At 33.4% G+C, this 21,820-nt stretch overlaps 1 protein-coding gene across 1 annotated transcript in view; it reads right to left on the bottom strand.

Annotated features, from left to right (window-relative positions):
• Positions 1-21,820, bottom strand: part of LOC147065282 (putative fatty acyl-CoA reductase CG5065) — a 61,932-nt gene that overhangs the window by 20,789 nt on the left and 19,323 nt on the right. The window lies entirely within an intron of this gene.

The raw sequence follows: 21,820 nt of genomic DNA, 5'->3' as shown, positions 1-21,820 counted from the left end.
AAACAGAATTTACTGAAAATGAATTTAATTCTGCTTAAAGATGGCCAAAAGTAAAAGTAAAAAAATGCATTCCCGTCGTGTTCTGATATATTCTAAAAGTTTCGAATGTCTAGCTAGTCGGGAAGTTAGTTACAAATGGATTGCAAGATTTGTACTGGACAAACAACCACCGGACAAACAAGAATACGAACTAATAAAAACGTTGTAAAAATGTGACTTTTATTAGAATTAGAAGATGTCAGGAAAAGGCAGTGGTCCGTTTTTTTAAGTTAATTGGTTTTGTCGATATCCGAACATGTTTACTTTGCAGCAAGGTTGCACACCATGTGTTGTGAAATATTATAATATAATAATTGTGTAAGAAATATATGTATACACAAAACAATACAAAGATCCATTCAAATTACCCTCAATTCATAATGTACGTCAAATTTATACAGTTTTATTTAAAAAGAGCCCATAGAAGTCGGCCCTTCTTTATTTGCACAATGTATGCGTAAAACCTGCATAATAATATTTAAGACAAGTGCCTCGCTTCAATATTTACGAAGTATTGTCTTCTGACAGTTATCATGACGTTTAACTGACAATCATTCAAAATCCATACCTACATATTTTATATAATGAACGTACCTATTATCAAAATAATTATTTCAAATATTTAGTATCAATAAAATTTATAGGTAAGTACATATTGGCAGTGACGTCCCGTGTGGGTAGGCAGATTGAGCGTCGCTGGGGGGCGGCAGTTACTCGAAGGGCGGCAAATCGAGGAGAATTACTTTGGTGTATATAGAAAGCTAAAATTATTTTTTTACGCATTGTAGGTACATAATAGCATATGCTGTAAAACTAATAAATCTGTGTATTGCTGAATGGTACAAACCAAATGTGTCAGAAATATCAACCAAATAAGACCTCAGCTCTGGTGATTTGGGTAAATGTCTAACTTATGTTATATTTTTGGTTAAATTACATTTTGTATGTTTTAGTGGTACCTACTTATATTTTTTTGTAAGTAATGTATCGATACAACATATTTTTTAGATATTGGAGTCATAAAAGAATGATAACTCGACACAATGATATTACAGAAGAAATCAACAAGAGAATCATGTCTGCGAATAAATGCTACTTTGGCCTGTTAAGACATTTTAAATCCCGCATACTATAACGCCGAACTAAAAGCACACTTTAAAAGACACTTGTAAAGCCAGTGCTCACCTACGCATCGGAAACCTGGACATTAACTCTGCGAAATGAACGAGCCCATAACATTTTTGAAAGAAAAATTCTCCGCCGTATATATGGACCGATCAGGGACGGCACCAATTAGAGGAGAAGAATGCTGAGCTCTCGGGCTGTACGAAGATTGCAGCGCAGTTCAATCAATTAAGATTGGAAGACTAGGTCATGTGCACCGTATGAATGACAATGAACCGGCAAAGAGAGTGATGTCCAGCAATCCAATAGTGCGTAGAAGAAGAGGCAGGCCAAAAATTCGCTGGTTGGATGGAGCTGCCAGTGACTGCCGTATTCTGGGGGTACCGAATTGGAAAGCGGCCACACTGGATAGGGACAGGTGGAGGAAGCTGTTGGAAGAGGCCAAGACCCACACCGGGTTGTCGCGCGCCTGATGATGATGAAGTACATATTACACGTTAATACGGGTAATTTTTTTGAAACAATAATATCATGCATATCACGGTCTCCGAAGGATCATTCCTTGCATTAATTTGTCGTGATCTCGCATTTTTATCAACCTGTAAAGTTCAAAAACATTTTTAGTACGTCTATTTTTAATCCGCAATGGGAAAAAACGTTCTTAAAATTCACATCACGTAGGTACGCGTAAAAAGGTCTTGAAATTTTGTCGAACAAGTTGACGTAACGTAACCATTATTTACTCGGTGTACATTTCGGTCATACTGAGTAGGTACTATATACCCATTGACATTCATAAAATAAATATGAATGGATAATGTACTTATCATAATCGGCGATTAGTTATATCGGAAAATGAAATCTCTCTGTGCCCAAAAGTAATAAAACAATTGAATGTATTGGAATAATAAATCCTCTGATTATTATAGTAGGTATACAAAATTCACAAGAGGTATTTTCCGATATATGTGTAACCGTTGCATTTGAATATCTTTGAAGCAGCTTGTTTAGCTTGCCCACTCCACAATAATATGCAATTTTGTGAGATAAAGAATAATTCTTAGATGGCAAACAATCAACAAAACTACGTTTTAAATAATTACAAGATAAAAATAACTTTTTACATACCACTTTTTAAATTTTCTGTTGAATCATATAAACTTGACAATTCTATGTATTAATAATTTAGGACAAATAAGGCAATTGTCAACAAATCATTTTTTTGCTATTTTGCAACAAACAAATAAAGAAATATAGAATACCATAGTAACGCACGTATATATTAATAATTTAGTTGCTAGGACCACCCCCTTTGCAACCAATAATAGTGGATTGGATTACGGATTTCTTCTAAAATAACTTTTCATACAAAACAGAATTAACTGTAAATGAATTCAATTCTACTTAAAGATGGCTAAAAGTATTAAAAGAATGCATTGGCATTGTGTTCTGATAATATATTCTAAAAAGTTTCAAATGTCTAGCTAGTCGGAAAGTTAGTTAAAAATCGATTGCAAGATTTGTACTGGATAAACAACCACCGGACAAACAAGAATACGAGTTTAGAAAAACGTGGTAATATAACACTTTCTGATATTAGAGAATAAGTTGTCATTTAAACATAGTTTGTATGCAAGACAGAAGATTTTTTTCTTCTGTAAAATGAGTGGAAAGTATAGTACGAAAGTGACAGTATTTGCAACCTTCTTTTGTCTTTTTATAAATCTTGTATAATATCAGTGGATATAACCGTACAACCAATTCTCGTTCAGCAAAACCTACTCTCAAACAGTTGTGATTATAGGGACGTGGATGTCTGTGACTCTGACAGGTTTGGAAGCACCCCTGTAAAAACATTATAATATGTATTACAATACGATAATCGTTATGTTGTCAAGATTTTTATGCTTCGACTATTTTTAAACTATGATTTTATAGCGAACCGACCGCGTCGTCTACTTCATGGAAAACATGCTACTGCTCTCAAAAGTTGTCATATTGGTATCCGTTTCTTCATTCACCACCCTTTATAATGTGTCAACCTATGCAACGCATGTCCCGCCTACACCAACAGGACGTCACTGGGCACAAAGCAAAATAAACACTGGAAATATTACCAGAAATGCTTTCAGGTCCGCTTTGACTTAGTAGTAATGATGTGAATGGAACTCACGATACATAAACTCATCGACAGGGGAGTTGACCCGAAAGTTTTTACCTTCAATTTTAGCAGCACGAGACGTCAGGGGGCATAAGGGGCTGTGTTTTGAGATGACTCAAATTCTTACAGGTCACGGAGTCATGCGAGCATACCTGCACCGGTTTAAAATAACATCTGATGGAAAGTGTCCATGCGACGACGGAAGCGACCAGGGCGTCCTACATTTACTCCTAGATTGTCAAATCTTTAGCAAGGAGCGGCACAACCTGAACTTTTTATTACAGATGGCAGATGCGGACATTCGAGACCTTCCGGGTACCATGGCAAACGAGGCCGGAAGAGATGCACTTTTTAATTTCTGTATTGATGTAATAAAAAATATAAAAATAATAAATGGTGACATGTAAAGATGATTCATGCCTTTCAGATCCAGTGACTGCAATCACATAAGATATGATAAGTATATGCTCAGAATATCAGTCATATCCGACATTTCTTTTACCACGGGAAAAAACTCGACTACAAATCGCAGTCCTCAGTTCCCAATGAATACGACAAAATATTCATCAGAATCACCTCCGCCTTGCGCTACTAAGAATTTTCCAGGGTTTTTGCAAGGCGGTTTCATAGGCCCTGGCCGAATTCAAATTAGCAATACCCGATGCGGATAGAAAAACAGTTTTAAATAAGGCATACTCTCTTAGCCGGCACAATTTTCATTTGACTAGCATCAAGTAGAGTAGTTTGCGTTCCAAAGTCCTTAAGAAACCTCGATAGTAAATGCGAGGTATCCATAAAGGCATCTAGAAGAAAGAAAAAAAAATGCTTCGCTTGGTATTGTGTTTTTACTGAAATGATTATAATTTATAATATAATATATTTATTGGCTAACACGTCATATTATGAAGAACATGTGTTAGATTAGATTCGGACATTAATCTTTATCTGATAGGATAATGACATCATTTATAAAACAATAGACAATAAATTACTATTAAATAACTACCTACACTCAGCGTAATAGATAATAAAATAATATTAGAGAGGTTTTTCCATAAAATGTTTAGTATTCAATAATAGTGCACTGCTTCTAAGAAAGTAAAGTCATCGATTGTATTTTCATTGTGCATTACGTATTCTAAACATTTTTTTACTATGTAAATGTATTTTTTAAAACCTATTTTTCCTTATTCTGGGTTAACAGTAGATGTTTTTTTCTATTCGACTGTGTTTAGGGAAAAAGGCGTAACCCTCGATTTTTCGAAAAGTGCTTTTATTAGATATTAACAATGTATACAACTAAATACACGTTCTATAAAAAGGAAGTAAGCCTCAAATGGCAAATTATTATCTAAAGTCAGGTTTTAATTGAGATTAATTAATTTTTAATTTATGGAAAAAAGCATTTATCCCCAACTTTAATGATTTTTCTGTAATAACTTCTTTAATTATTATTAGTTCGAAAATATATTACACCAAATCATCAATCATCATGCACCCAATGTCTGTGCCTATTTTTTAAAAATATTAAACAAAAAACTCTCAACAAACGTTTTTTGCCTCTCCTGTAAAATTTGTTCAGTGAGGGTTACGTCCTTTTTCCTAAACACGATCGTATTGCAGTAAAATAAGTAGCTTTATTATCGACGTACGGCTAAGTGATTTAATTTAACCAGTAGCTCTGTGGGGCCCAACAGGTGTATTAAGTCTTAATATTCAGAAGTTAATATTTTTCGTCTTTTATATTATTATGTCGCATACCGTGGGTTTTTCATGATATCCCAACACATCGTGGACACTGTTCAGTGATTATATCGGTGACGTCAAATTCCATTTTCACAGATTGGCCTGAGTATCTTTTTCAAGATTATAAAACCTCAACTGACATAATTAGTATCAAGCCCGGTCTTGGCGAATGGCCGATTGAGCCAAATCATCCATGGCATTCAAGGGCCCTCATGTCCTAAGTGACTTCTGTCTTGGCAAGAAAAAATATGATGAAACGACAAGAGGAAAGATTATTTAAAAAAATGTATTACTTATACCTAATGCATACGACATTTAAAACACAAGGCCATTGTGGGGTAGAATCACTTGGAAACATTCGACTCATTATTCTAGATTCTAGAACTTCATCGACGTGTTTCTATAGTATAAGTTGTCCGCTGAGTGTGGGCGCCACATGCTAATATTTGACATATCATTCAATACTTTTTATACTGTGATAAGCTTAGTTCTAAATTCGAACACCGTACGATTTATGATGGTATATTATTATAATAAAGATATTCATGAAAAACATGGTAGGTATTCAAAAATATCTCATTGACATTATGGAAAATTCAATACCTATAAAACAATATTGTTAGTGTCTTTCAATTTTTTTTTCGACCATGTTTGATCCTAATAGGATCATATATGGGCCTACACAGAGTAGAGGTTTGTATTAAGAGATTTTGTTTTTTTACGAGAAATGGATGTTAGCCACTTGCTCAACCTATTAAGTCCATACCCTGAGTCACACACAAATTGAAAAACAATATGTGTACTTTTTCAGACCCAGGATTCGAACCTGAGACCCACGGCGTGATAGTCCAACGCTTAAGCCGCGCGCCCACCGTGGGTGTTTTTTTTAGTGTAAATTAATTGTTACAGAAGAATGTCCATTTTTAAATGACCATGAGAATTTTTTTTCAAATTAAAAGCTAAAAAAATATTATCTTAATTAGGTAAGAATTTTTATTATAATTATAAAAACATAGAAAAGTTGAGCTAGATAAAGTATTCACATTGCTAAGCAAAGCACATCCCACCCATATAACTGTTTTTGGAGGGTAATATAATATTTGCGCCCCGTACGTAGGGGCTTTGCGCACATGCTCTAATTATTAGGCTTCGCATTTGCTAGGGCCGGCTCTTGTTAGTAATGAAATAAATTTCTCCTTCAGTGTTAAATACCACACCAAAATATCCTGTAATCGCTATCAAGTATTATCTACAAAATGGTCGCATTACTCAATTTATTATAGTATAGCTGAATACTATAATCACAAACACTAATCACAAACCCAATATAATATCATATTGTTGATCTATCTGTAAAAGTAATATAGTCCAGACGTTTGCATGATAATAGAACTTCATTAAGCTAGTCATAAAGGCCGACAACATAAATATATATATTATAGGATATTGTTAAACAATGTCATTGTTATTAATTGCTCAATCGAAATAGTACCAGTGCAACATTTCCTGAAAGAATGCAGAATTATTTTAATGCACAATCATCTATGTGACTGCTTGTCCTATTTGAATTAATATTTGCCAAGCAATCATTACTTCATTTGTGCCAGTTGAGATTTCGAAATTATTTTATAGGTGATTATTAATTAAGTTGTGGCTTGTGATGCATTGCAGTGACGTCCATGGGGGGTCGAAGGGTTAGAAGACCTGACAATTTTTAGATCATGGTGAGATTTTCACCTGCGGTGTAAAATGGGTTTCACACTTCTAACTGTCCGTAGAAAAATAATGTGTGATTCTTCAAAATTCTATGAAATCTTGTTTATTTATTTAAGATAGTCGAAAAGTCATTTTACGATATATTGTAAGGTAGGGCTGCCGGCTCCTTGTGTGTTGTGTAATAATCAATAATTCAATAAATGTTATTATCTACAAAAGTATGACTAGTATACGACGGCAATCTAAATATAAACAAAATTTGAATTATTAAAGTGTGCTAAATTAATACTTACATGGTTATTATTACATTTGTATACGTATAAGTAACCAGCGTTGCCAAGTTAGTGTTTTTCTTGCTAGATTGCTTGCTCTTGCTTTCTGGCATTTTTGAATCTGCATGTATGACGTTCAATCTAGGATTTTTTGACATCGAAAACAGCTTAAAACCCTTCATAATAAAGCTAGAATATTAAATCAGATTTGCTTAAAAATCAATACGCTGCTCTTTTGATAATGCTACATACAAAATCATGATAAAATTTCTTATCATATGAGTTAAACGATGAAATTCCTAGTTTTTAGACAGTTTTAGAATTTTCAGAAAATTAGCATTTTTTTCTGCCATCTAGCTTATTTTGTTACCCTATCATGCATATTTTTGTAAGTAACAGTCGGTAATAATATTGGTAATGAATGAAGGACTGCTTAGGTTTGAGATATAATCTCAGTCTATGCGGGCGTACTGGAGTAAAATGTCTGAGTGTGTAAAACCGGCTTAGGGCCAAGACGCGCGGCGCTGCAAATCGACGTAGACTGCGGGGCCATAAGGCAAGTTTTGCTTGGTTTCCAAATGGATCCAAATGATCCAATAAATTATTATAATCAAGAACGACCACAGTTTGCGCCAATTAGTTGCAAATTGAAATGCCCTGTGTCTTAGCCCTTACGTGTGTGTCGCTGGTAAATTAGCAAACTTTGTTCGTAAACTATTCTAACTTGGGATGGAATTAAATTTGAGATTAAAAATAGGTAAAAGATAGCACCTGTCTAAATCTTTAAGAGCGTACTTCAGTGAAATGGTAAATAATTTTAAACAGTAGGTGCGACGAAATTTCTCACTAGTCACCAATCGGAGACAGACAGTAGAAGTGTCCGCACGTCGATTTGTTTTGTCAAGGCGCCGGATGAAAATATTCTTAAATCGTGTAAAGATGACTAAAAAACTTTACTATGTACTTAAAAAAGAAAACAAGTCAATGAATATACTATAAACATCATTAGTAATATAACAATAAACATAACATTAAATGGACGCATGTTGGTTTTTTATGACAAATCCTATTTCGTTCGGCACGCGTCATTTGCACAATCCGCGCATTGCCCAGCCACGATCTTTTTAGACCATGCCTCATTTGAAGTATAGCCTTAAGGGCAACACTGTCTTCAGGAGCGTTAGTGATGTTTTGTACTGAATAAAGAATGAATAACATCGCTGGTGTTAACATTTGATCGTGTATTATAAATAACTATTATTGAGGAATATTTTCATCGTCTTTTGAAATCCCGCTAGTACCTACAACGTAAATTGAGCTAAACACAAAATCATAATGAGACGCGGTCATAATTCAATTTGATCAGTTTCACACGTCATGTTTCATTCATTGTCACAATTATTCTAATTGTTATATTCTTGGTTACATTATACAGCTGTATACTTAGTGCAGCCAACATATCAATGTAAAATAAAGTGCTGAGGATTGAACTAATGTAGTGTAGGTACCATTGACAAAATTATTAAACATGGGATTGTAAATTCTACATATCTAACTGTTTTTTAAGATTATGTAAATGAGGTTTTGATCTTGTCAGCAGTTATATTAAATCTATGTATGCGCTGGATAATTTTTCAAATAATATATGTGGAGTTGCTGCCAAAATTTGGTAACTCGATAATTTAGGTATTTACCAACGGGTTATGTGTGAATATTTAAATATGTATGCTAGAAAAGAAATTCAAGTTCATCCAATATAAATAGAATATGCACATAAAGCACAAATAAATTACCATTATGCCTGATTTTTAGCATGTCAAATTTTCAAATTACAATTTTTCCATACCATGATTCGAAACTTATCTTCTTTTGGCAGTAAAATTATATTAATATTTATTTATACACTTGTGGCTCACATACGTTGTCAGCGCCGCAGGCAAATTTTTTGTTTACAACGCGTCATAAAGTCCAACGAGTTTCGTATTAAAGTTAAAAAATATATATATATAACATGAAGTAGGTAAAGATGATTACTTTTTAATAATTGACCAACTGGAACCCAATATTATTTTTTGCACGATATAATCTCGAGGATTTCATAAACCGGAACTACGCTCCGATGTGCTCAGGTCAATTCTGAGCCCTGGTTCTTGTTCTCAATCGATCCATTATTACTATGATCCCCAAAATACGGTATATGGATATATGTATCTTTATGTTTATTAAAGTTTTTATTGGTATATTGATGACAGTCAGGAGAAAACATTCAAATATAATAGATTGGTTTTAAAATAAAAACAACATTATTTTATAAGTAGGTAAGTTAAACGAAGACATCCTAAGCATTTTCGTGTGCAACAGATGTAGTACCTACAGATAACCCATTCTCTTCCAAGTCATTGACGTTTGGCTGAAGGCCAAATGCGTTAAATTAAGATGGAGCCGATACATAGGTCGTAGATAAGGTAGTCGCTGGATGAACGCGATAATCCTGTGATACAACGAATTCATAAAATGACCAAAAGACCGCCCAAAGGTACGCTGGATTGACGAAATTATAACATTCGCCGAAATTACGTGACAATGGAAAAAAAACAAAGAATCGAGAAGAGTACATTGAGATTCAGGAGTCCTTCATCTAGTATTGTTTTGAAATAGACTGATGATGATACAAAGAATCAGTCAGGATTGTTTTTATTTTAGCAATACAAGTCGAAAAAATGAGAACATAGTTCAATATCAACCTAGAATATTATGTAAAATACATTTTTGAAGTTATACTTCTTTTGGAGCGTTTGGGAAATCAGATCAGAGTGTATTTTTGGCGTGTGACATGTAACACATAATTTATTTTTTCACACGAAAAAAAACGCACTCGATTGAATTCGAACCACCGATTGTTCGGTTATCAGCCGAACGCACTACCTTTACGCCACAGTATGATACTGCAATCGTGACGATTATACAGTATAATATTATATTTAAGAATTTTTCCGTTGCCTAGGCAGCGAATTTATTATTGTCGGCCATTTGCAATTACTTACGTAAACAAACGATTAAACGTCAGAGTGACAGTTGGTACTAAGTAATTTAATAAGTTAAAGTGTATAGAAATAAACCAACGGCGTTCCAAAAAGTGGTCCTTTTTTGAGTGTGTAATTTAACAAGATAATTAAGAGCTAGTTAATGAAACTAGTCTATCACAAATTTTGTTTTTGTTTTATTAGGTAAGCCAAAAAAGTATAACTTCTAACGCGCGTACATAAGTAAACACACCGATTTTTATTATATCTTATTTTACTATGTAGAATTTAGCTATCTTTATTTATTTTAATCTCGGAATAAAATTTCTGTAAACATAACATGTTACTTACATATTACCCAAAAACCGTTTTGGTCGTTATTTTATCAAATTTTATCGTATGCCCGAGCGGGCCATAGTGGCGTGACACCCGGCAGATATTTACGTGACTAGCAAGAAAAAACTGAGTACGAATCGATGAAAAAACCTTTATCCCCGACAATGCCAGGTCATGATACGTTTTTATGGGCTGGCGACCATACTAAATTCATTTAACTACTACACAAAAACACTTTTTCTGAAGCTTTTTAAAACTAATTCAGAGATAATAATGTCGAAATAGTTATACCTAATAGCAGTATTAATGGATGCCTGTTGGGCGTAGGTAAATGATTCCAACAAACGAAAAAAATACTATTGCACACTTAAAAAGTGATAAATGTATTAAATATAATATAAAAGTGATAAATATAATTAATTATATTATAATATATTTAGTAATGTCCAGGAATATGCTTCTCAATATTTTATCAACGCAAACATTATACTTAATTTAAAAAATATTTTTAGTGTATTAACTGTTCAGCATGGGGCTTTTCACCTAGTCCAGGGGTGACGAACCTGCGGCCTTTTGACTGAATCAAAATTTTACAAAATAAATCCTTTGATTTTTATATATTTTTTTATTTATTAGGTAGGTACTTAAACTTAAAAAATGTTAGATTATTTTTATATCATTTTACTGCGTTTTTATATATAAATTTATAATATAATATAATCCGGTGGAGTATCAAATGAGTAAATGGGCAAGTATCGGGATAAAGAGCGTACATTACCCATGATACCTGTCGTTTTTTTTTTACTTAAGTTCAATATGTATAGCCAGGGAACTCAGAAATTCTTTTCTGTGTGTATAACCATTGTTAGTAAATCTGGCAGCTTAAATATTATTTATGTAGGGCAATATGAGTTATTGAAAGTAAATTTCCATAAATGAATGTTGCATTTATGTTTGATATCATGTTTAATCAAAATGACTTGAATATTCCCTTGCAAGGTAATATTTAAGTCATTTTGAAAGTCTATATAATTATATGTGGAAAAAAATCCAGGCATTTCGTAAAAAGCTATCTAGCTTTAATTTTAAATGTTTATTATGTCTGTGTAAATATAGTATCTACGAAAGTATATTATAATGTAGGTATGTATACATTTTAGAGGGTAAATCCGTAAATAAATAAATTTCATTGTTTTCATTCCATTTACAAAATAATGTAGGTAGGTACATTCATCCCTCAATTTACGACGTTCACTTTTACGCGGTCGAGAAAAAACAAAAAAACGCAATTTTTTTTCTTAAAAAATTCTTTGAAACTATCTACCGCTTAAATTGAGGGATGGCTGTACATGCATTTTTGTGTATGTTTCTTAAATGGGAAGATAAATGAATTCCGCCTTCCGACAGGAAAAAGTTCGTCACCCCTGACTTAGTCATATGTTCACACAAATATTATATATGATTACAGGACCCATTAATTATTTAAAGTATTTAAATGTGTCTCTAGTTATTATAAAATATAATTACTTTCGTTTCAAATAATAAATCAATACGCGCGATTCGTAGCAATTGCCTTGTGAGTATTTATTACGTTTGTAAAATTCTCTTATTTAAACTATTTTTACGGTTCAAGGTAAACGATTATTTGACGTTTACCTTTACTTAATAAAACCACTTTAACAATCTACGCTAATTTGTTTAACATGATATATCGCAAATAGTGCAAATTAATCCGTGTAATTAAATTAAATCGTGAGAAATTCTGATTAATAGGTATACACATGGCTTTTTTGTAATGTAACGCAGTGGAACGACATTCCGGCACCTTTTTTCACGGTATTTTTAATGTTTCAAAAGCAATTATCTGAAACAATGTTCGCGTTTACATAGTACAAGTTAATTTTCCTGAACCATCTCATATGAAAAAACATATCCTGACAAACTATCTCGTTTGATATATGCATTGAATTCTATTACCATTTATTCAAGTGAATGTGAACGCAAATTTTTGCAAATGAATCGAATTATTACCCCAATAAGAGCTTCGCTGAAGACCAAAGCAGTCTCGGCACTTTTGGTCATCAAACTCGTCGGACCACCTTTGACACTTTTCGATCCTATCAAAATACGTTGATCGGTGATTACTCAGTGGAAGACATTCGGCCATAGACTCTAACACTAATAAAAGGAATCGAGACAATTGTCCAGACGAAAATTGGACTGAATTTTCGAAATCACCATTGCCACCACAAAGAGGGGGGGGGGGCTGACAGGGCTCTAGCCTGGGGGATCGACTAGATAAATGAGATAAACGCACATCACAAATTTTCTCTAATCATAAAAAAATCGCCAGCGGCGCAAATGTCCTTCAGGCGTGTTAACATTTTAAAATATGTGGTTATATAATTGCATTTTTTGCTTAATGATTGTTAATACACTGAATACCCTTAATTTTACCTCGAACAGCATTTGAAAAACGCTACTATATAGCGTCACACTGCCTTTATACTTTAGTGATAGGTATGGGGCCTGCCAAAGATCCTGGACTGGGGGACCGTTTCAGTATGTGGGGGCCATGGAAATCACTATATATTTTTATAATTTTATTTTTTACAACTTTACTTGTTTATTTGTATTAATGCTTGTTTGGTTAATTTTTCGTGCGCTTCGTGGCATAGGAAAAGTTACTTTAAATGATATTTGAACATAATTTTCTTTAGTAGTTAAGAAGTTTGGCAATAAGTGCGTTCGGCACCTTTATTTTTCAAAAAAATCCCTGGGTATACATAATACTTGGGAGTATAATGCAGTACCAATATTTAGATTCACACAAATAATATGTCAGACAGAGTAAGAAAATAAGATAGATAGCAGAAAAAATACTAGATTTTCTCAAATTTCAAAAACAGCTGTCGAGAAATTCAAAAGCAGGAGTAAAAGCGCGAGAGGGTAAGAAAACTATTAATCACCCTATAGAGGCCTATTATAACATAATCTTCTTGGGATCGGGAACTGATTAAAACAAGTGCATATTCGTTACCAGTTTGCATTTTTCATGCATGATATCCATAATCATAAGTCCGGTAAACACACATCTCGAAAGTACCTAAGTGGTAATATTTTTTATAATAAAAAAATGCAATGTCTTCATAATATTTATTGCTCACTCTAAAAATTGTCATTTGAAATCTGGTTACGTAGATATTTTATGACTATTAAGAATATCCATTGAATAATTATGAAAACAGATTGAAAAACTACAGATCGTTATAAAGGTGCACGATAAAAATTTCTCCCGAATCATGCCAAGTTCAATAACCTTACCTTGACCGTTATCCGACTGTACTAAACTCTAATATCCACCGAAAGGGTCAATAATCACTGTTTTTAGTTTGATTATAGTTCTAAAACTGGTTTTCTTCCGCCTTCGTAGAACCTACTTACTCTGGAATCCATAACAAAGTGCATTCGAAGTTTTAGCCTGCTCACTCTTCGTAATAATAGATTAAACACGTTCATCAGAAAACACCTGACATAATCCCAAGCAAGTGCTCCGTCCATTGAATCGAGTTTTATTTGTGATTTTTGTATTGCAAGTTTTATGTTATCCATAGATGTATTGTGTATGCTAGATTTGTATTACATAATATTGCAAATTCTTAGTGGATGTTCTAAATTTAATTAATTTGAAAATTTGTCTTTACTAACTCAAAGAAATAATATAAATTGTTTTATAAAACGAACACCGTAATCAGCTACTTTATATTAAAATAGTACTATCGGATGAAGTAGGTATTATTAATTATTATTCCAGATAATTTAAATAGAATATTAGAAGCCCCATTACATTATTATCGATCCATATCAGTGGCGAAGACTCCATAGTAGGCGTTTATTTAAAGCCTACCTTCTTAAGAAATATATTTTTTATTTTCATATTGACGTATGTATAATATAATCACTTATATTTGTATAAAAATAATTTAATTTGCCAACGATATCTGTCGTATATGTAGGAAAGCAGAAAAAATGTATTATAAAGAGATGCAGAAGGATTGCAATACCGGTATTTCAAAACCAGTATTCCAGTATTTATCAATACCGAAATACCGGTTTTAAAAATCCAAAATACCGAAATTTTCAGTATTAAGAAACCACACTTGTTAACGTTTTTAACGATGAATTTAATGTTATTTCTTCATTATTTTGTACTGTATTTCCTATTCAATTGAGTGTATAAGTTATGTGTTGGCGGCTCTCGTGGTGCAGTGGGTAAGGCGCTGGCCTTTCACCTGAGAGTTCTGGGTTCGATTCCCGGTCATGACAAAAACATTTATGTGTTTTTCTCAAAGCCTGGGTGTTTGTGATTGTTCAAAATTACTAACAACCACCTTGTACGAAAAAGCAAGGACATGGTTATTAATAATTCTAAAAAAAAATCCAACATAGATGAAATAACAATAAAACACAATTCATTAAATATACCGATTTATAAAATTGTCTCGATAAATTAACATTATTTCGAAATAAAAAACATCCGTGACAAATGTTTAACTCATTCCTTGCTGACTATATAATGAGATTTTAATTAGCACCTTTAAAATGCACGTTAATTACATCGATCGGCCGCCTGGTCATTACGCGCATGTGCGTCTTCAGCGTCCAAAGTATTAATTATTCTATAATAACATGATTGATTATTGTAAAAGTGTTGAACTGAAGAAGCTTTTCCTAGAACCGCAATTATTTACGTTTATTGAACTAGCCTTTTGACGGTTTTAGTTGAAATTATTAATATATTCAAATTATTTGTAAAGATCACCAATTCTACAATATTGTGATTAATACATATTTTTAAATGTCACCATAATAAATGTAGGGATGTAGTTTTTTTTTCTATAAAATGATGTTTTTAAAGAGACTGTAATACTTAGCTATATTTACCGATAAGTACTTATTTAATATTTTAACGAATACCGGTAACCAATAAGAAATACCGAAAAACCGGTAGTGATATTTTCATTCGGTATTGCAATCCCTAATTGTGATGGGTTTTTTTACGGAGTTTATGTCACGTGGCCTCAGCATGTCTATCCCAGTGTATAGAAAACGATAGGTTCTGATGAGTAAGCCTTAATTAAATCTTTGCGTATAATTAATAATTGGATAATTTAAAAAAAAAAACATTTCTATGGCATTCAATTACATATACTTAAATAAATGTGGATTGTTTATAAAAATAAACAATAATTTTGTTTAATGATTTTTGATGTGTATAAATGTTTAGGAAAATACATAATTTATCGCTTAATTTTGTGTCGTCAGTGAGTTGTTGAAATTTCAACGAATGAGTGTGTCGTTGTCATTAGCGTTTACCTATTCAACAGCAATGTTCCCTGTAAGGTGTGCGCGCGCACACCTACCAAAATGTGTCCGCACACATGTTTTCATCCCCCGCACAGTCCTCACACAAATATATTGTAAAATAAAGTTTACTTTGCCAGATTTTAGTTTTGTTCTAATGCACGAAATCATCACATATACAATTCTTTGACTCATTTCTCGGAAGGCGAAAGTCAAGTGCGTGGTTATGGCCCACCGCTCAGATACGTTGATGATCCGCACACACAACAGAAAAATTAGAGGGAACGTTGTTCATCAGTAGTAATATTAAAATTAGTGTGTTGTTTTTCTCTGATCTCTACAGCATACCCCTTTCTAAGAGTCACCTTTCGCCACTGATCTATATTATTATATTACATACAAAACATGTAAGTACAGTATGTTTCTTCCTTCCAAATTAAAATTTTTACCATAGATTAAAATAAAATATGCATACTAATAATATTATTGGATACGATTTTAAGTTAGTGTTCTTTTGTTTGACTTTAATTTACTGCTGTCAGAACCATGTTCATTTTTATATATCGAATGCCTAGATACAGTTATTTCGATATTGAAACATGTATGGCTGTTAACCATTTTCACAGGCTATTCGGTCATTCTCATTACTCTAAACGTATTTTGCTAAGCCGCGGATTGGACCATTTACGGAAATAGCTATTAACTAGAAAACTGAATTATTATTTATGAAATTGATAGTATACTATTTTAAAATTGTGTTCAACGAAATTTAATGCTTTATTAATATTAATGCACTGTGTTCTCATTTCTTTTAACTAGGTAATTATTATAATATTGTCTTTCTACCAATAAATAAGAGCATAAAAAATCGTATAATCAAATGAGCATATACTTATTAACAAGGGTAAATAATAATATATATGTTTGGGACTCGATGTCTAAAAATGAAAACATGAACACTACATTGTTTTCAGGGCATGCATATGTGGTCTAAACAGGCAGGCTGCCAAACTACCTGTCCTACAAATTTAAAAGAAATATTGCTAAGTATTAATTTTTTCATTGGTCACTGTCGTTCACAAAGTTATCCTTCAAGTCAACAATTAATTACACAAATGAACCAGCACAACACTAAATCTTTACTAATAAAATATCTGATTTAAAATATATTACAGTTTTATTGATTAGGTACTATATTTGCGTCGCCAACATATAAGTTCTAACCGATGTTCTTTTGGTTTTGTTCTTGTATGTTCATATCATTTACTTAAAAAATCGGTGCGTGTACTTATATACGCGCGTTAGAAGTTATATTTCTTTGGCGTAACAAAATAAAAACAAAACTTGTGATAACCTAGATTCTTCGACTAGCACTTAATTATCTTGTTATTTCTCGTTGTTTTTATTTTTAAAGTAACAACTGTCACTCTGACGTTTAATCGTTTGTTTACGTAAGGAACTGCAAATGGCCGACAGTAATAAATTTGTTGCCTAGGCAACGGAACAATTCTACTATCAAACTTGCGTTTGTATATTACAGCTGACTGATTCGCAGCTATTTTCATACTGTCGTTATGGTTTGCGCGCGCAGCTCTCAATTTCACTCTCGCCCCAAAAGTATAACTTCAAAATGTTGTATTTCAATTGTAATTAAAATATATAAATATAGGTATAGCAAGAAAGACGGTTTTTTTTATTTATGCGAGATGGCGATTATGTTCCTTTGGGTGGGCCTGATTGTTTCTATACTGTTACATTTCCAGAATACATTGTAACATATGAACCGCCATGGTTTATATTTTGATTTGAGTACACATGATTTTGTTAAAATAACAGAATTGACAGCATGGTCCCCGAAAGGCGGGCCCCCCTATCTATCGTTAAGGGCAGTGTCATAGTTTACAGCAGCGTCTCCTAACTGATTTTCTACAGAACCCAGTAGAATATCAGCAATATCAGATCCAGTAGGATTACGTGAAAAGATCACAAAATAACAATGAAAAAGATTACAAGGACACACAAGAAAGATTTCGCGATACACTATATGTCATCAAACCAGTTTTCACATGATATAAAGACTGTTTCACACAGAGATCCTAGAATTTTCTGTTTATATCCCACAAACCCACAATTACTATGTTTTTTCAGCAACGACACATGATAATCAAAAATTGAATAATACATAGTTGGTACCTCGTGCAAACACATTTTTTCAAATGTTAATTCATCTAAACATTCTAAACAAAGTAGCGAGTAGTAGACTTTTTTTACTATTTATAGAATAAATGTGTGGCATATGGAATGTGTACAAACGCAACCCGTATTCTGTTAATATTACTTATCTGGCTGCACCGACCCGTCATGGCGGGTCCCCATTCTACAGCCCTGTCAGCCTCGCGCTTATGGGGGGTTACATCAGTAGCGCACCCAGGGGGGGGGCCAGGGGGCCTTGGCCCCCCCCAAAATATGAAAATCATCAGAATGATTTTACATATTGAAATCGAAAGCCAATAAACTATACCTTGGGCTTAGACAAACAACACGGCAAAAAATGATTTGTAATTCTCCAGCACCCTTTTTAGTAATATTTCTTAGATTTTAATTTCTAATACAAAAAATTCGAAACACTAATGTCAGGTTTTTTTAGAAATCCTTTCCCTAATGAAATTCTCGGTGTCCACCCGAATTCCGGAGTGGTATAGGTCATGGCTGGGGAGGGTTGACAGGTCTAGCCTGGGGGCCCGGGCTGTGGGGGGCCCGGCGTGTCGGGTTGACCAGATAAGTGAGATAAACACATTTCATAAATTAGCTTTAATAGTAAAAAAAAGTCGCCTGCGGCGCTATTATACTTCATGACTATGAACATTTTAATTTATATAAATGTCCAATATATTTTCTGATTATTATGTGTCGACAGCTCCATTATTAAAGTAGATGACCTACTGAAAATCGCCAATAATTCACTGTATAACTACCCTCAATTTGAACTAAAACACAATTTGAAAAACGTTAATGTAGTGTTTCACACTGCCTTTAATCTAAGCGGTGGATAGAGGGTCCGTCAAATACCCTAGCCCAGTGGTCGGCAAACTCATTAGTCAATAGAGCCAAATATCAACAGTACAACGATTGAGATTTCTTTTGAGAGCCAAATTTCTTAAACTTAAATTATATACGTAGGTAGTTTAGTTAAAGTCCTAATTAAATTATAGGTAGGTACACTGAATAAAACTGAATATCATACGTAATAATGATCTTATTTATTAATAAAAATTAAATTGTAAGTAAGGTATCCATACAATTGAATCATGACAATGACTGACAATTTCAATGTGAATAATGGCCTTGCATCTCCTTGTAAAGTTTGGTAAGTCAGGTTCGTACGTTGTTGATTTAATTTTAAGCACGATTCCAGGTTCTCATCAATAAATCGATTTCTCAATTTACTCTTGATTTCCTCTCTTGGAAATCTTTTTACTAACCACAAAACTTGCAATATTAACATTGTTGAAAGATTTTATTCAGTACCTAATTAAATACAGAACTTTATTTTTCTTGACTCTTCTCCTCAGCTGCTTTCTTCCTTGCATCATCGACAGAATATTTAGCGCAAAATTACTAGTAGTTAGTTGTAGTATCTCTCTAAACTTGAATGCGTCAATTTTTCCCGACACATAAATACAGGTCGGGAAGCCATTTAAGTTTTGAATAAACGCGAAGTCTCGGTATACTCAACATTACATTTACGGTTATCCTCTTCCATTTTCTTTGCTTCTTCTTTGTAGCCATGTCAAATATGACAGAGAGCATCTGTGGCAGAGCCGCACTCAAAGGGCCAAAGAGCCGCAGTTTGCCGACCACTGCCCTAACCTGAGGGCCCGTTTCAGGATGTGGGGGCCATGGTGTAGGTACACCGAGTGCAATAGACAAAAGACCGATAAACGAGATATAGGGCTGTGTTGTATTGAGTAGGTTGTTTATAATTTAAAGGCAATAATACTTTTTTTGTCCATTTTCAATTAATATGTTGGAACCTAAATATGAAAATACCAAAAATTTGCAACATTCTGCGAAAAGAACGACTACACCCACTACGGTGGTGGTGTAAATCAAAAGAACATTTTTTTCGGTGGAATTCGGAATAAATATTGTATTGTTGTTTTAATTTAATAAAACGTAATTTTTTTTAGTACTTATTCCACTTTTATTAAATAGATTAGGACCGGTTTCGTCCGCCTCAGAGGGACATTTTCAACTAGTTGAAAATGTCCCTATGTATATCGCCATGTATTGTGAAAATATGTAAAAATATTTATATGAAGAAGAAAAAGAGCCTATGGGACTAATTTACATTCTCCTTCTTGGGCCCCCCCAATAATAATTCCTGGGTGCGCCACTGGGTTACATTACATAAAAAAATTCACTGTGGCACAGTTCACCGTGAGCTTTCTTATCGGAAAGAGAAACATTAATTCAAATTACATAACTGATTTTGGCAAGAATGAAAACCTAACCTAACAAATAATTCGGTATATCGGTTATTTTCAAAATTTGTTGCTGCTGGCTTCCTACCGACAAGAACCGTGTACATGAATTTTATGTCAGTACTATATGACCTAACACCCACGGTGGCCGCGCGGCTTGAGCGTTGGACTATCACGCGGTGGGTCTCAGGTTCGAATCCTGGGTCTGGCAAGTACACATATTGTTTTTCAATTTGTGTGTGAGTCAAGGTATGGACCTAATAGGTTGAGCAAGTGGCTGACATCCATTTCTCGTAAAAAACAAAATCTGTTAATACAAACCTCTATCCTGTGGAGGCCCATATGATCCTATTAGGATCGGACATGGTCGAAAAAAAAATATGACCCAAAGCGATTGGACGGTCTTTAATATACGGCCATATTATTATATTTCCGATACAACATTTCACGGTGTAGTGTGATACGGCGAACTGCATATGTACAAGTTTCCAGACACGGTTGTGGGGCTATTTAACATTATTGATGTGTATGCACTCAAAATCCTGTTCAATATGTGGTTGCATTTTTGCTATCACTTCACGTCGTATGTATGCAAAATTTTAATATAGGAGGCGCGACCGTAGGATGACCTTACTATTTTAAAAGAATTAGAGGCTAACACACTTGCCCATGAAGTGCCAAACAAGTGTTTTTCATAATGCAATCGTATGTGTCATGTCATGAGAGTAATTATTATTTTGTTATGTGATTTAGTATCATAAGATTCATAAAGTAATCTGCTAGATAGCATGAAATTTTGCGAATATTGTATTCAATATAACAGGTGGAATACCCACTCGTTTAAGGTCAAATGAAGTACGTTTAACATGTCACGAAGTATACTTTTTGACATGAAAGAGACGCACGCTATAACTACAAATTGACAATTTAATAAATGTGCTTAGATATTCAACCAAATACTAGGTATGTACCTAAGTATTTAGGTACATACGTTGACGCCGATTTCAATGTATTACTATTATATATTTGAACGTGTCCCTCGAAATATGTAAAAACTAAATTTTACAGGAGAAAGTAAAACAAAATAAACCACAAGAGTTCCAGTGATTTATAGTAAGTATCTACCTATGATTAGGGATCCCGAGCTATTTTCGATACCTATGAATCCCGGGATTGATAAACATAATCCCGGGATTTCGGGATTGATTTTTTTATCAATTTTTATGGAAAATAAAATAAAAACGAAAATATAATAGAAAAAATACTTTTAATAAAAAATAGCTACATTAGAAATAAACTGAGTTCGAATGAAGTTTGATTTGTACCCATGTGTAGGTTGCCGATTCATATTATTTTTCACATAAATTATTAAAAATTAAAAAAATTGGAAAAAAACAATGCTTCGCACTTTTAACAAAGTAATTCCACCATGATATCATACGTTTTACCGCAGTTTCATATTTGGCTGACCAATTAGATAGATTTATGAAGCGAAAAGGCCATAAGTACACCATGATTACTTGCTTTAGTATTTTAAATCTCGCTAATCCATTC

This window comes from Rhyacophila brunnea, unplaced genomic scaffold (assembly GCF_057557595.1).
Source record: "Rhyacophila brunnea isolate RB1 unplaced genomic scaffold, BYU_Rbru_1.0 scaffold_6, whole genome shotgun sequence".
Classification (NCBI taxonomy): domain Eukaryota; kingdom Metazoa; phylum Arthropoda; class Insecta; order Trichoptera; family Rhyacophilidae; genus Rhyacophila; species Rhyacophila brunnea.
The sequence above is the reverse complement of the archived record's forward strand: the minus strand, read 5'-3'. Positions and strand labels throughout refer to the sequence as shown.